Genomic DNA, 16,071 nt, shown 5'->3' with positions numbered 1-16,071 from the left:
TGACACAAAACATGACGTGTCAAGTTTCTTTGGAACCTTTCTCAGATCAGGTATCAGCCAAAAAGAGGTCATTTTAATTATCAGATGATTAATTAATTAGATAGTTAATTGTCAGACAGATGAACCCAAAGATTATGTAGCACTCTCCCTGTATGTCTGTGATACAAAAGAAGAATTATGATTTTTTTTTAAGCTGAATGAATAGAAAGAAAACTGCTCAAAGTTTTTTGGACATACATTTTGCTGATTTAATGGTTTGAATTGAAGCCTTTTTTGTGAGGTTTGTGTAACATTTGTAGGTATTGTTGCATCTTATTGCAGGCAGAGCTATTGCAACAGCTGGTTGAACAGTGACAAAAAAAAATTGTGATCGTTTTGCAAGTTGGAAATTGCATCTTGGTTCAAATATATTCCCGCCCCTTTTATTCTCCAATACGTGAGTGTTCATGCTTAGCAGCTTTTGTCTGTACAGCTGCATGGGGAGGAGCATGGGTTTGTGTGAATAGACATGTTGCATGAGAACTTGGGGATTTGTGCCAGAAGTACTTGCCCCATTATCCCATGTGGATTTTCTTTGTGGGTCTGGAAATGAGATAGGTAGGAGGCATTTAAAACCAAATAATTCTGATGAAAATGCAGCAGTGATCAAAGAAGGGAAGAGATGGGGCTAAGAAGGTGGATGTTTGAGGAACAAAAAGAAAAGTCCATTGATTAGTGATATTTTGTGCTCTAGCCCCTGAGCATGTAGTAAAGTCTTGGACGTGTGGCCAGAAATTGAGGCAAGGAGATCAGTGTCCCCCCTGGGGCAACTACCCTTTGGGCCTACCTCTGTGTATGGCACAAGAGTAGGTATGGGTCTGTGCAGCCACAGAGTCACCAGTGGGAGGACTGTCAGGAAAGTGTGGAAGCCAGAAAGCAGCTCCAGTCAGGAAAGAGGTGGGTCCTCAGCTGCAGGACTATCAGCAAGGAGCGCCGTAGCAGCTGCGATGTGATAGAGTGGAGGCCTGGCACTAAGGCAATTAAACAAAGATAAGTGACCGAGCTACAGAAAACAGGACTGCACATGTAATCGCTGTGTCAGTGACCATGGAGACGAGGGCTGAGGAGATCAGTGTATGCAATACCCTTGATATCGTTCTATGATGGCTATATAGGTCAGTGTTTAACGCAGCAAGCGGGACTTCAACCTCCAGCTTTAGAATCCACATGAACTAGCTTCCCTTTACTCAATCCTTTCTGGATGCCAGCATATAAACAGTAAGCCTCTTTCACAGGTTTATGCAATTTTTAGACAAGATGCCATCTTGAACAGCTCGGTTAAATAATGCAGAGTTGTACTGTGCCTTGTTAAATAGCTTTTAGGATGGAGTGCAGGTCTTAGCTTTAAGAGAACTAAGAGTCCACATTTTTTTAAGAATCTGAATACTTAAAAGTATTTTTTCCCAGGAGGGTTAAGGTTATGAGAAAAATCCAATAGACATCAAACAGATCTAGACACCATCACAATTGCATGAAAATCTCTTATGGCTTTTTATCGTATTGCTTTGTCCCAGAATTTCCTGAGAAAGCACCGAGCAGAACTGATTAACCTCACAGAAACTCCTTCAGGATTCAATGGTCTCAAAGGAAAGTTACTAACTGGCACTGAAGGCTCTTAATGGCCTGTAGTCTGGAAACTATGGACCAGGAATTGAACCAGGTGTCCTTCAAATGCAAGGTTTCAGAGTTGTAGCCGTGTTAGTCTATATCAGCAAAAACAACGAGGAGTACTAACAAATTTATTTGGGCATAAGCTTTCATGGGTTTTAGCCCACAAAAGCTTATGCCCAAATAAATTTGTTAGTCTCTCAGGTGCCACAAGTACTGCTCGTTGTTTCTTCAAATGCAAGTAGTTGTTGATTTATAAGGGGTTTTTTGGTAGTGGCTGCAACCAGGGGCGGCTCTAGCTTTTTGGCCGCCCCAAGCAGTCATGCGCGGGAGGCGCCCCGGAGCCGCGGGAGCAGCGGACCTCCCGCGGGCATGACTGCAGAGGGACCACTGGTCCCGCATGTCTCGGCTGGACCTCCCGCGGCTGCAGACGGCTCGCGGGTCCGGCGGCTCCGCTTGAGCTGCCGCAGTCATGCCTGCGGGAGGTCCAGCCGAGCCGCGGGACGAGCGCCTCCGCAGTCATGCCTGCGGCAGGTCCAGTCGTCCGGGGCCCGTGGACCTCCCGCAGGCATGACTGCGGCAGGTCCGCCGCCCAGCCTGCCGCCCCGGCCACAGGGAACGCCCCCTAGATTTTGCCGCCCTAGGCACCAGCTTGTTTTGCTGGTGCCTAGAGCCGCCCCTGGCTGCAACCTACTTTCATGAATGCATGTGTCCCTTAGTCCACTTTGCTAGAGACAACACTTCACATGGTTGATTGTTGCTGCTTCAAATGGTTCAAAATCAATAGAATCAGAAAGACACGGGTGCATTAGGGCAGCAGAAACAAAAAGGGAAACATCTGAAACCCTATGTGACCCTTATGCCTATCACTAAAAGAGATACCTCTACACTGCAGTTGGGAGCATGCCTCCCAGTCCAGAGAGACATACCCGCTACCTCTGCTCAAGCTAACATGCTAAAAATAGCGGTGTGGACATTGTGGCATGGGCGACTACTCTGGCTAGCCACCTGAATATGAACCCAAGGGGTTGGGTGGACTTGAGTGGCTAGGCCGTGCCTCAATATCCACAGTGCTATTTTTAGCGCACCAGCTGAGCAGAGCTAACGCATTTGTCTACTTGGGCCAGAAGGCATGCTCCCAGCTTCAGAGTAGACATACTCATAATGATTTCTGCTTCACTAGTGTGAAAACTGAGCAATCTTTGCCTCTCTTCCCAGGTGCAACCTACCTATGCCACTGGGGCAAGTGATGCAGGCAGGGTTAGTAGTAAAGGACAACAATCTTAAATGTAGGGACTTGTTCCTTTTTTTTTTCTTTTTTCTTTTTTTTTTTTTTGAGAAGTGGCTGAGAACCCACAAGTCCCGTGAACTCCACACTGAGCTGTAAGCACTTAGCACCGCTGAAGATTAGGCACATAGATGAGCACTATAGGCCTAGTGCTGTTACAGTAAACTGAGGGCCTGGTGGTGCAACCCTTGCATTGGTGATGACACAAGTAATCCCATCAATTTAAAGGCTGCACAATTGAGCCCTGAGTTAATATAACATGTGCTTAGAATTTGATTTACAACAGGGTCTTCTAGCTTACCTGGTTTTTAATGGCCCTGAACTTGTGCATAGAAAACACAGGTGAAATATCTAGCCACAGAGCTAGGAGTAGCAGTTTTGAAGATTTAATCCGGTGAACTCTGAACTCCGCCCTTCCCATCTCCTCACTATCATTTTGTTACCCCTGTTGTCAAATCTGAAATTAAATTGGAAGCTCCTTGGGCAGGGGCCATGGCTTTTATCTGTACTTGAAGACACCTAGCATGCTCCTGGGTGCTGGCAAGTAATGACAATGAAAATGTTTAGGAGTAGATTGCCACAGACCTCACTCGGCTGCGCACAGGAGTCCAGCACCTCCCTTATTCCCCCTGCTCACATTGCGACTGACTGGGAGAGATCTGGGGCTGCTCACTTGATATTGTCCCCAGCAAGCAAGGGGGCGGGGAGAGGATGGAATAGGGCGGGCAAAGGGAGGAGCCCTGGATCTGGCCACCCCATAGTAGCTGGCTGGGCCCATGCTGAGGAGTATGCAGCGCCAAACACAGACGTGCAGTGACTTGCTTCTCCCCCCAGGAGGAGACTTTGTGAATTTGTGGGTCACAATCTAGCACAGAAGGGGCAAACTATGTGGCCCACGGGACCCTCCTGCCCGGCCCCTGAGCTCCTGGCAAGGGAGGCTAACCCCCAGTCCCTCCCCTGCTTTTCCCCTCCCCCACAGCCTCAGTTCGCTCGCTCGCTCGCTCACTCAGCCACCAGTGCAATGCTTTGAGCGGTGGGGCTGCGAGCTCCGGAAGCAGCGCACCTGCAGAGCTGGGGCCTGACCCGGTGCTGTGTGCTGCGCGGTGGCGTGGCTGACTCCAGCCGGGCGGCGCGGCTGTAGCGCCGCCGGCCACCAGTGCTCCAGGTAGCGCGGTAAGCGGGCAGGGAGCGGGGGGGAGGGTATAGAGGGCAGGGGAGTTTGGGGTGGTCGGGGGGGGGTGTGGATAGGGGTCGGTGCGGTCAGAGGGTGGGGAACAGGGAGGTTGAATGGGGGCCTGGGTCCCCAGGAGGCAGTCAGGAAGGAGAGCAGGGGTTGGATGGGGTCGTGGGGGGCAGTCAGGGTTCCAGGGGCCATCAGGGGACAGGGAGGGTTGCATGTGACAGGAGTCCCAGGGGGCCGTCAGGGGGTGAGAAGCAGGAGGGGGCGGATAGGGGGCTGGGCCACTCCTGGCTGTTTGGGGAGGCACAGCTTCCTCTAACCAGCCCTCCATACAATTTTGGAAACCCGATTCAGCCCTCTGGCCAAAAAGTTTGCCCGCCTCTGATCTAGCCCATGATCATGCATCATGAAGATGCTGAATGCTGTATACTGACATTGAGCAGGCACATCAGAGGCTCTTGGAGCCCTGGGTTTAAAACTTGCCTGGAATATGTGCAGCAGTGCAGAGGCTGGGGTAGTATTTCTACTGTCTGAGGTTAGAAAGACCCACTGATGTGTGGTGGTAATCTAAAAAACAATGGGTCAGATTCATGGCTGCTGTAACTCCAGTGAAGTGGAGTTCCCTGTGTCATGTTTTCCACAGGGGCGTCTCCCTTAGTTCTGTTTTACTGTAGCCATTGGTGAGAGGGAGGCATGGTTGGAGCACTAGAATGGGAGCCATAAACTCCTGAATCTTCATCTTGATTCTCATACTAGCTTTGAGTAGGGTGACCAGATGTCCCGATTTTATAGGGACAGTCCCAATTTTGGGGTCTTTTTCTTATATAGGTTCCTATTAACCCCCACCCACTGTCCCGATTTTTCACATTTGCTGTCTGGTCATCCTAGCTTTGAGCAAGTCCCTTAACTTCAGCATCCCCATCTGTAAAATGAGTTAATGGCCATTACTGACTGCATACGTAGTAGTTAGGTAGTGCTTTGAAAATGAGAAGTGCTCTATAAATATCTTGAGAGGACCAGGCTGCCGTTTTACCCGTGAACACCCAGTGGCGCTCTGAATGTTCAAGGAATGTACGATTGGGCCCTTTACCCACAGTTGATTCCCCACTTGCAGTTGTCATCTTGCTTCTGACTTTGCAATGATGTCTGCAGCAATCAGTTGCGATGCCTCCAAGGATTAGAGAGAGGTTTATGACTTCACTGGGGGAACTAGCACTAGGGTAAATGAACCCTGCAGAAACAAAGCTCCTACAAATTCCCTTGGTGATCAAAACAAGAGAAGGGAAGCACAGACAATCGAGTATACCCTGCAACTTCGTCTCTATATACAACAGTTGGATTGGTGTGACAGCAGGACTTTAAATGGGAATTGCTTTGCTCTTGAGCTTGACAGAACTGCCATTAATAATGCTGATGCATTCTTACTGCGTTATGCATTAGGGACTGTGGAGTCCAGAATGAAAAAAAAAAATCCCATCTATTCACTGGCCTGCCTAAGACCAAGAAAAATACAAACAACATTTGCTTTAAGGTGACCGGTTCTTAACCAGTCCATAGAGAAGTTTGAGGAGACTTGCAGGAAGAGGGGATAGAGGAGAGAGAGTTTCTAATAAAAACAGTCGACTTCAGCCATGGCCAAACAAAATTGACTAATCAGCGCTACTCCAGGAGGGTCAGGAAATGTTGGAAAGGCACCACTTTTCATGCAGTGAGAACAGCTCTGGTAAAACTCTGTCACCCAGAATAAAACAAACCAAATGGGAAAATATTTACACCCCAACCTAACCACATTAGAGCCCTAGGCATAAGCCCCTCACAACTGTCAATGTGGCTGTGGAGATCTTTCTGGCTGTTAAACACCTTTTGATTTCACCTCAGGGACAGTTAAATCATGAGGTTATGTTTGTCATGCACCATGGACTGCTGCTCCCTCAGGTTTCTAATGCTTCATTCTCAAATTGCAAACCAATTAGAGCTGTTTTGTTTTCCTGGTTACGTGAAATTCCAGTATATGCTCCTCCCAGAGCTGTTCTGCTGCATACCTGGTGCAATGTGTTTACATTACCCAGTGAGCATTGATCAGGTTGCAAGTGTTTCATGCTGCAAACTGTGCCACAGTCTGATCTGAAATTTAATTTACACTGACCCTGCAGCTTTCAAAATCCTAATATTCATCTCATATAGGTGAACATTGCAAATGCTTTGGAAGCCACACCACTAAAATATGAGAAAACTCCTTATCTATGTTATAAATGATTCTATATTGGTGTAAGCCGGGGCTTTAAAACACTAATCTTTAGGCTAAAAGCATGTATGGGTTGGGGTTTGGGGGAGTTTTTTACACCATATGCTAATAGATTTGGACTGTAGGTATTTTATAATGAAGTACTAATCCATGTACATTGTAAAAGCTAAATCCACCCTGCAAGAATTCTGTGTTCCTGGGAAAGTATTGAGGGTCTGAATGAAATTTGCTGTAAACTTCAATTTCTGCCATAAAGTTCCAAAAAAGGATCTGTTTGCTACCCTTTTGCAAGTGCCATCAAGAACATTATCTGAACTGACTTGTGCTCACAAACAACACTGTAAATATTCCATTAATTATATGTACCTTGTTATCACAACATACTCTAGAAGCTTTTTTGCTGTAGTTTACTTAATATAAGAAGCCAATGTCTAGTTCTGAGCCTAGAGCTCCCCTTAGTGGACTGAGCTGTGCATGCAATTTATTGCATATATTGCTTCTCAGGACCTAAGATCACAGCTATTAGAGACAGAAATGACTGATTTGATTAATATAAGCCCCATTTTACAGATAGGGAAACTGAGGTATATTACATGACGTTTCTGTCAGAGGTGAGGAACAGATCCTACCTCTCTTGACTGCTACTTCCATCATTTAGCCACAAGACCAACAGTTCCTCCAACATGAGTCTCCATTCAACAACAACTTGGATTTCTATATTGGTCATAGGTCATAGACTGCTCATTTCAACTGCTTTGGTTCTCATGCTTGATTCAGAAGCCCAGTTGCCTTCCTACATTAAGCTTATGCCATTGGTGCTATTGGCACCAATGACAGCTCTCTCTTTTGTCAGTTGATTAACAAAGTCAAATCTGCCCCACGGAAGCCAGCAAAGAGTGCAAACAAGTGCTGGGCTGATCTGCGTGGAGTGCTCTCTGTCAAAGTGAGGCAATTTCTGTTATCCTCACTGTCACAGCTCGCCACTGGCTGTGGTTTAAACTCGTAGCTAAGATGACGCGCTACTGACTTAACTGAACGAGCAGAACATGAAGACTTGCGAGTGAACTCTCAGAAGCAGATTGACCATACCAATGTAGAAAATGACTCTTGGGGGGGAAAATGCATAGGGGTTATAGAATAGACCCTGAACAGATTCTATTGCATGGCCTAGTGATTAGAGCACGGGACTCGGAGTCAGGGCTTCTGCATTTTATTCCTGGTTTGCCAAATGACTGACTGTTATCCTGGTTAAATCTCTAAACCTCACTGTGCCTCGCCAATCCATGTGTAAAATGGGCATAACTTAGCTATCTCACGGGGCGGGGGGGTTGTAAAGCTTAATTAATAAACATAGCTTTTAAAAAAAAAAAAAATTAGGCTAAGCTCCTAACATGACTTAGGCACCTAAATATGTGGTCTGATTTTCAAAAATGCTGAGGATTTGGCAATTCCCACAGGAGTCACCCTTTCTGGGGGGAAAAAAGGCTTGACCTAATGCTTTCAAAGCACTCGCTCCTGTCTCTGCTCAAGTCCACAAACAGCTGAGAGACCCTTTTACTGGTAAAACACACCCCATGCAATTTAGTTACAACGTTAGTTTGCACCATCCTTGTACACTATATAGCCTCTCCCCTACAGTCCTAAGGAGCACTCAGCTCCTGAGACAAGCTCTCTCATTCTGCTTCCCCACCTTTCCCACTTCCTTCCTGTGCCCGTTGTGTCATCTGCCGAGTCAGCTGCCTAATTAGCCTCTTAGTTCTCCTCAGCCCATCAGTTCGGCACAGCTCTTCTTAATGAGGTCTGCTCTGGAGTAATTCATTAGAGTTGTAGTGACTAGAGTGCTGGATCGGCTGCTGTTGCCCAACCCTCTGTCACAAGCACTGAAACCCGGGGATGAAAAGTGTTGTGAAAGAGCGAAGTATTTTTTACCTGAGTGAACCGAAGTATTCAAGTATTTACAATGGAAAACTGATTCTACCAATTACTCATCCAGTCGGGGCACAGAAGCACACTATGATTTGTACGTCCAGTCAAAACTTTTGTTGTTTATTTGTATTGCAGTAGCACTTAGAGGCCCCAGTCATAAACCAGGGCACCCCTTGTGCTCGACACTATACAAACACAGGACAAGAAGATAGTCCCTTCCCTGATGAGTTTATAATCTGAAGTAGCCCACACATCTTGAGTCTCAAATTACACATAATTTTCCAGGACAAGTGAAGAGATGTAGCTCTTGGCCTCTGTTAGAATTATTCAGATTGTTTCACAGTGCCTTAGCTTCTACAGGATCTCTTTTCGTGCACAGTATCCAGAGGCAATGGTTTATTTTTCCAGATTTGACTCCTCCAGTGTTGGGTTGTCTTTGTTTACCCAAGGCACAGCATTGGCCTCGATCCTGTGAGGTGATGAACACCTGCCGTGTGGACTTCAGCGGGGAACACGGGCAGCTCAGCACATCACTGGAGCTGTTTATTATCTCACAGGGTTGGGTCCCCTTTTTGTTGTTAGTTGGCACTCTGCCTGCACTATATGGTCCCTTTCTACATTGTTTAAATATTGTGGGCAGGGGGGCCCAGTGGCAGACATCCCAAACCCACGAAAAAAACACAGAAATTGGGCTTGTTTTTGGCTTAACTAGCTTGTGAGTTGCTCGTTGGCTAATTTTTAGCTTGTTGCTTGTTGTAGCTTGTTGCTTCTTTTTTTTTTGATTGGCTCCCGGCAATCAGGGGCAAGGTGGGGAGAGAGTCAGGGGTGCACAGTGGGCTTTCCACAGTCCCAGACTGCATGCTGGGGGGGATCTAGTCACATAGAGTGTTGCGGTTCTTAGGAATTGGCTTGTTTTGGCCTTGTTTTGAAATGGGATTTGCTTGATTTTTGGCTTATTGTGAAAGTCACAGTGCTTATTTACCGTTGGAAAGTTGACAGCTGTGTCCAGTGGTAGCATAGCAGCAGTAGGCATGCTAAGACAAACATCTGTATTACGGTGTTGCATGGAGGAAGAACTTCCAGAAGAAGAGATGATTCTATTCCGTCTGGCCATCTCTTGGAACTTGTGTCCAAGCCAGCCTGGCTCAAATGGCTTGTAAATGGGATTCATGGCATCAGGTTAGACAGTTCATTGTCATCACACTTGTTTTGCTGAAGTTCAGGATTCCCACTAACCTATAAACTTTGTAGGAGTTGCATATGCACAAGATATGAGAGAGAGAGAGAGAGAGAGAGAGAGATCGATCTATGCCCAGGGTAGTGCAAGCTTCCCTGCCTGTGTATCTCCAGGTTCTGGTAGGGAGGATGTAGGTTCGGTCTCTGTGCCCATTCAATACTGGTCTGCTCTTTGGAACTATAATTGTGTTGGGTTTGCTACGCAAGGCACCCAGTTGTATGTACGATTCCACCACCTAATTTCATATGGGTGACCGAGCAGCCATGATACTCATTCCCTGCCAACCTACACTGAATTGAGACCAGTGACCTACATGCAATTACACCATACCCCGTTCCCAGTCCCCTATAACTCTTCAACATGATCCTTGTTCCCAAAACAATCTGTGCTCATCTCATGAGAGCTACTGATAGGATTTAGCTAGTGAAGTAGGAGTAAATACCAATTTTACTTAAAATAGTGGCTTTATTGAATGAGAAGTGAAATCTAAAATAAGTTAGTGGTCTCCCTGAGGCCCAAACCTAAGGTCTAGATTTGGATTGGAGTCTAAATTCCCCAATGCCCGGGAATAGCCAGATCTAGGGTTGCCCTTCCAGCCCATCTCTAGAAAGGCCATTTGCATGGTAAAAGCGTCTTTTGACAAACATGCAGCAAATCAGTAGCAGCTGAAGTCTGACTGAGCAGGTGATTTTGAAGGGTGGGGGTGGTTATGAGGGAGGATAAGATCTTGGCAATGTCACTACTTTTGATAAACTTGTTTTGTTTAATTCCACTGTTTAAACATATGTTCTATCAACTTTTCGTAGGCATTTAAATTGCATTTCATAGCCAGGCTAAGGTGTGTGTTATTAATGCAGGATGGTGGGAGGTGTGCTCACAAATCCTGTTATCAGATAATGGGATTAGCACGCATACCTCCTGAGCGCTGCTTGAAAAACTTACTTCTAAATCTACATATTCAGCGCCTGTACCAGCCACGCTATGGTACAACAAATAAAAGTGCTGGGGAAGCATTCTGAAGGCCCTCTATCATGCTTATGATTATGCAGCAGTGGCGGCAGGCTGAATGGAAGACAAGCTCTGGCAGCATTCAGTCTCGTGGAGGAGGTGAGCTCTGGCAGGACTGCTGAAGGGAAACAAAGGGGAAAGAGTCTCTTTGAACAGGAGAAAATGATGCAGTGATAGAAACAATGAAGGGCCTTTTCCTGTCCCAAGTGGATTCAAGTCTACTATTAACTTCAGTGGGAGCCGCAACAGAATCAAGGCGGGGGGGAGAGGAAGAAAATAGCTAATCTGAGGGTTTGATGTGCCAAACCCAGGGGTTCTGACGACTGATTTTTTGGTGGCCTCGGAGTATTTTTCTTAAAAAAACTTAATTAACTTTAGGAAAAACAAATAAATATGCACATCAAAATCATTGTAATTTATTTATTGCTAGCTAGTAAGTCTGCTGCTGTGAAAAGTGATATTTCTTTGTATGTTAATATTTTTCACAGCCTCCCAGCTAGCGACTAGGTCTGTTGTGAAAAGTGATATTAACAAACATACACAAGTATCACTTTTCACAGCAGACTTACTTAGCCCTGGAAAGCCCAGGGACAAATTAAGCCCTGGATGGGGAGGTGGCTGGATAGGCAGCAGGGGCCAGGGGCGATGAGGGTTGGGAGAGGCAGCGGGCAGCCAGAACCAGAGCCTGAAGCCCTGGGGACAGGGCCCCGTGGCCGTAGCCCGAAGCCCCGTGGCCGTAGCCTGAAGCCCTGTGGCCAGAGCCTGCCACCTCCCCAGGGCTGAGGCCTGAGCCCCACCACCCCAGGGAAGGTGGGGAACTCACAGGCTGCCTGCTCCTCCAGCATTTGTGCCCCAGGTGTCTCCAGAATGGGGCAGGGGCAGGGCCTAACTTCTGCTGGATTTTTTCTTAACTGCCCAGAAATTCATATTGCATATTGACTAGTGTAGCCGTTCTATACAATCCTTTCCAGCAATGTTAGCCCTAAAAATCATCATTGGATGTGTACATCTATTGATTACCTATTTCTGTTTAAGATAGAGCTGGTCAAAATTTTTCTGACAACGTTTTCTCATAGGAAAATAGGGTTTCTTTAAAAACTACATTTTATACAGGAAAATATTAATTTTTGACTATTTCCTCAATTTTTCCATAAAAAACACTTTTAAACACTTTAAAACACTTCCGGTAAAATAATCCCGCAATGTGGAAATAAAACATTTTGGGTTTTCCACACTATTTTTCAACTGGGAAAAGTGTAGGGAAAATAATAATTTACCCATTGTTTCAAAAACTTCCTGCAGATAAACTGGAATTTTCATAGGAAAGATCCTGGGTTGTTTTTTTCACCCAGCTCTAGTATTAATCATGAAGCCTGAACCTAAACCAAAACCACAGAACCAAACACCCCCAAACATGAAAGCATTAGAAATAAAGTGTTAAAAATCCAGATCTGTATCTGAACTTTGTAACATGGACCCATATTTACCTTTTAACAACTGACTTTTTAGTTCCTGAAAAGCAGAGATTAAGAAATTGGTTCAAAGAATGTCCTACAATCTGCAGAATGAATTGATCTGTGTGCGAGGGGGAGAGAGCGGGTTTAACATTCTTATGGTGCATCTGTTAGTTTGTCTAGTAAAGAAGATGTACAAGTTCGAAGATTATTAGCATGAAAACAGTAAAATATATTATGAAACAGGATGCAGAGTCTTATGGGGGAAGAGGATTAGTGGATTTTGTAAAAAGGATGCTGCAATAAAGGATGTACCAGGGTTTTAATAGCATAAAGAACTTACTCAGTTTATGTCTCTGTAAATCTAAAGCTTTTGACTGAGAATTATAAAGCAGTTGAAGGGATTTGGACACATATCTTCCACTAATGGAATCAACAAACTGCCACTGGCTCAGAAGCTGCCTAAATACTGAAGAAATCCAGATCCCAACTTTGTGGCTCAGACCTGTCTCTGTAACTGGCAAAACCAGAACACCAAGTTCAAATGCTTTTAAATTTGGGGGAAACTCATATTCAAATCTTAATCCAGATCTGGATCCAGACAGTAGCTTGGGCCTAGGTGTATTATACACCAAAATAGAACAATGACTCCTGATACCATCAAACTCTGAGGCGGTTTGGATCTGCATATGAATCCAGAACCAGAATGTCACAGCTTGGTCCCATCTTTATTTAGAATTTGTAAGTGGTAGACGCCAGTTACTACTGATCTGTTGCTGTGAGGCCAAACCCTGAAAAGGACAGCAGGGAGAAGGTCCAGAAAAACAATCACCAATAAGATGCACTTACCTCAGGTGTGAAATTCACGTAATGTATATGTCGTTTCCCTTTAGTAGCTGTCCTGAGGAGCTGCAGGTACTTCAGGAAGTGTTTGTTATGTTCCAGCAACAGTGCCAGCACTGGCATAGGCACTAAAGTAGATAAGACTCATGCTTTTCACATCATAAGAACATAAGAATGGCCGTACTGGGTCAGACCAAAGGTCCATCTAGCCCAATATCTGTCTACTGACAGTGGCCAATGCCACGTGCCCCAGAGGGAGTGAACCTAACAGGCAATGATCAAGTGATCTCTCTCCTGCCATCCATCTCCATCCTCTGCCGAACAGAAGCTAGGGACACCATTCTTACCCATCCTGGCTAATTGCCATTTATGGACTTAGCCACCATGAATTTATCCAGTTCCCTTTTAAACATTGTTATAGTCCTAGCCTTCACAACCGCCTCAGGCAAGGAGTTCCACAAGTTGACTGTGCGCTGCGTGAAGAAGAACTTCCTTTTATTTATTTTAAACCTGCTGCCTATTAATTTCATTTGATGATCCCTAGTTCTTGTATTATGGGAATAAGTAAATATTCCCACTTTCTCAACATCACTCATGATTTTATATACCTCTATCATATCCCCCCTTAGTCTCCTCTTTTCCAAGCTAAAGAGTCCTAGCCTCTTTAATTTTTCCTCGTATGGGACCCTCTCCAAACCCCTAATCATTTTAGTTGCCCTTTTCTGAACCTTTTCTAGTGCTAGAATATCTTTTTTGAGGTGAGGAGACCACATCTGTACACAGTATTCGAGATGTGGGCGTACCATGGATTTATATAAGGGCAATAATATATTCTCAGTCTTATTCTCTATCCCCTTTTTAATGATTCCTAACATCATGAGATCTATGATGTCAAAACCGCCCCCGAAAAAGCTGCCGAGGTGGGCTCCCTATCACAGTGGTTCCTTAGTGTGGGGAAAGACGCTCAGTGAAAACCCAGGGTTTCAAGACACCGTATTGAAACAAACTGCTCAGAGCTCACTAGCAGGATATATGCATTATTGCTGTAAGGCTTAAAAAGAAAAAGGGCAACCTTTTAAAATGCTGGGATGGTGGGTGGACTCAGCAATGAAAGGCTCACTCCCTCAGAGGAAGGCGAACTCACAGAACCCAGAACTTAACCAAGTCTGGGGGACAAAAAGTGAAGATCAGCAATGGGGACGACGGTCATTGGGTCAACAGCCCTGCAGAATGAGGAACTCTATTTATCCTCTCAACAAACACAGCACAGAGCTTCCCCAGCATTCGCCCACCCATATGCCACAAACCCGATCTGCAGGGAACACCGGCAGGGATGGGAGGATAATTCCATTTCCATCCTTGACCACTTTGCTGAGACAACCACGCAGGGTGCTAGTTGTGGTAGTGGTTGTCCAGGGACACTTATCTACTAGGAAGGGCGCTGGGATTCATGCTTCATTTCACATAAATATCTGTGCCGCTCTTGGATGGTAACTACTTCCAGAACGATTTTGGGCTTGATGTGGAAGGTCTGGCTGTGAAGGGATGAATTCCTAGAGTCATCCTAACCTAGGGTGACCAGACAGCAAGTGTGAAAAATCGGGACGGGGGTGGGAGGTAATAGGAGCCTATATAAGAAAAAGACCCAAAAATCAGGACTGTCCTTATAAAATTGGGACATCTGGTCACCCTACCATAACCTTGCACTGCTGAGCACTGTACTCTTTATATGATGGATGTGACTGCTAAACAAGGCCCAGGGGGACGAGTTCATTGTAAATGAAATGACGGCTCTCTGCCCAGCTTTGAAATGGGAACATCAAAGAAAATGAACTAATGCTTTCTTATTGTTTAAACCCATTTGTCACTGCTTGAATGGCCACATGGCATCCTGTATCTGTCGCTCTCTTGGGGAGTGGCGGCAGCAAGGAGAACACTTGAGAAACTGGAAGACCCCATGACAGTCCATAGAAGCTGGTCAGCCCTTGGCTCTGATATACTTCATGAAATGTAGCTGAAGTCAACCTCTAAAGATATAATGAAATCATAAGGTTCCATATTTATTTTCTTTGATTTATTTCAAGGATGAAGATCTGCTTTGCGGGGCAGGATAAAATGGGGCATCCTGCTGGTGCCTAACAGAATAGCTCTGGGCAGGAAGCAATACTGCAGCATACCCTGCTGATCCTTTGCAAAGGAGCAGGATGCAGCCCTGGCTATTGCATGCCACAAGCAGCAGCATGTGCTGCTAGCTGGCTAGGCGTCAATCATTCCCTTTACTTGTTAAACCACAAACCCTTTTGGGATTGGCGGGTGATTGATATCAGCCAGGTCTGGAGCACATCTGCCTGGCTAGTGCTTGTATGGGCCCCAGTTTAGTGAAGCGCTTAAGGATATACACAAATTGCCCTCTGCAAGACTTAAGCATGTGATTAAATGATTTGTTGAATCTGGACTTAGAATTCCAATCTGCATGCAGTGCATTGGGAAGATTATTATTAAAAATGATCTTTTATTTTCAGGCAAAAACCTGCAAAACTCCAAATTTTTCATACAATTCCACCAAACTGTAATTCAACTCCAATCTACACCCCAAATATTGTAATGATTTTGTTTAAAATATTTCACATAGCCCGACAGGATTATCTGTAGGACCCCTCCTGTTGATAAATATTTTCACTCTTTAGGCTCTGAGATCTTAGGAATTGTTCTAGAACCCATAATGAGGAGGGTGGGGGTAATTCGAGTATAGATCCCTTGTTGAATAGATCCAGTAGGAAACACTCCCTGCTGAGGGAAACTGTCCTGCTTCTTGGTTAAGATTTGGTTCTGTCAGAAATGCCTGTATAGATTTCCTCACAGAAGGAACAGAGTATTCCCCTTGTGTGTGAATAAATCCAGCTCAGATTTATTTTTTCTTCTTTACTAAATACCATTTCCAGTGCAGTGAAAGTATCTTTACTACTACAATTTCTAACCCTGTTTTTGATGTTTTTGGGGATTTTCGCCTGGAAGATATTTCTCTGATTTTTCACTAGATGGTGCTTTAATATCTCTTTACTGAATGACAGTGCTTTTCGGAATTTTTTTTTTTAAGAATGAAATTCAGTCACACTTAGAAAGTGAGCAGCTCCTACTTCTACAGCAGTAAGTCTCCATGGCCTCTGTTAATAATATTATTTTGCTTTACTGAAAATGGCAACAACCCTTGCCCTAGCTGGGAGGAAGGGAAAGTTCCCATAT

Source organism: Mauremys reevesii, linkage group 9, assembly GCF_016161935.1.
Source record: "Mauremys reevesii isolate NIE-2019 linkage group 9, ASM1616193v1, whole genome shotgun sequence".
NCBI classification, from domain to species: domain Eukaryota; kingdom Metazoa; phylum Chordata; order Testudines; family Geoemydidae; genus Mauremys; species Mauremys reevesii.
Note: the sequence above shows the minus strand (reverse complement) of the source record.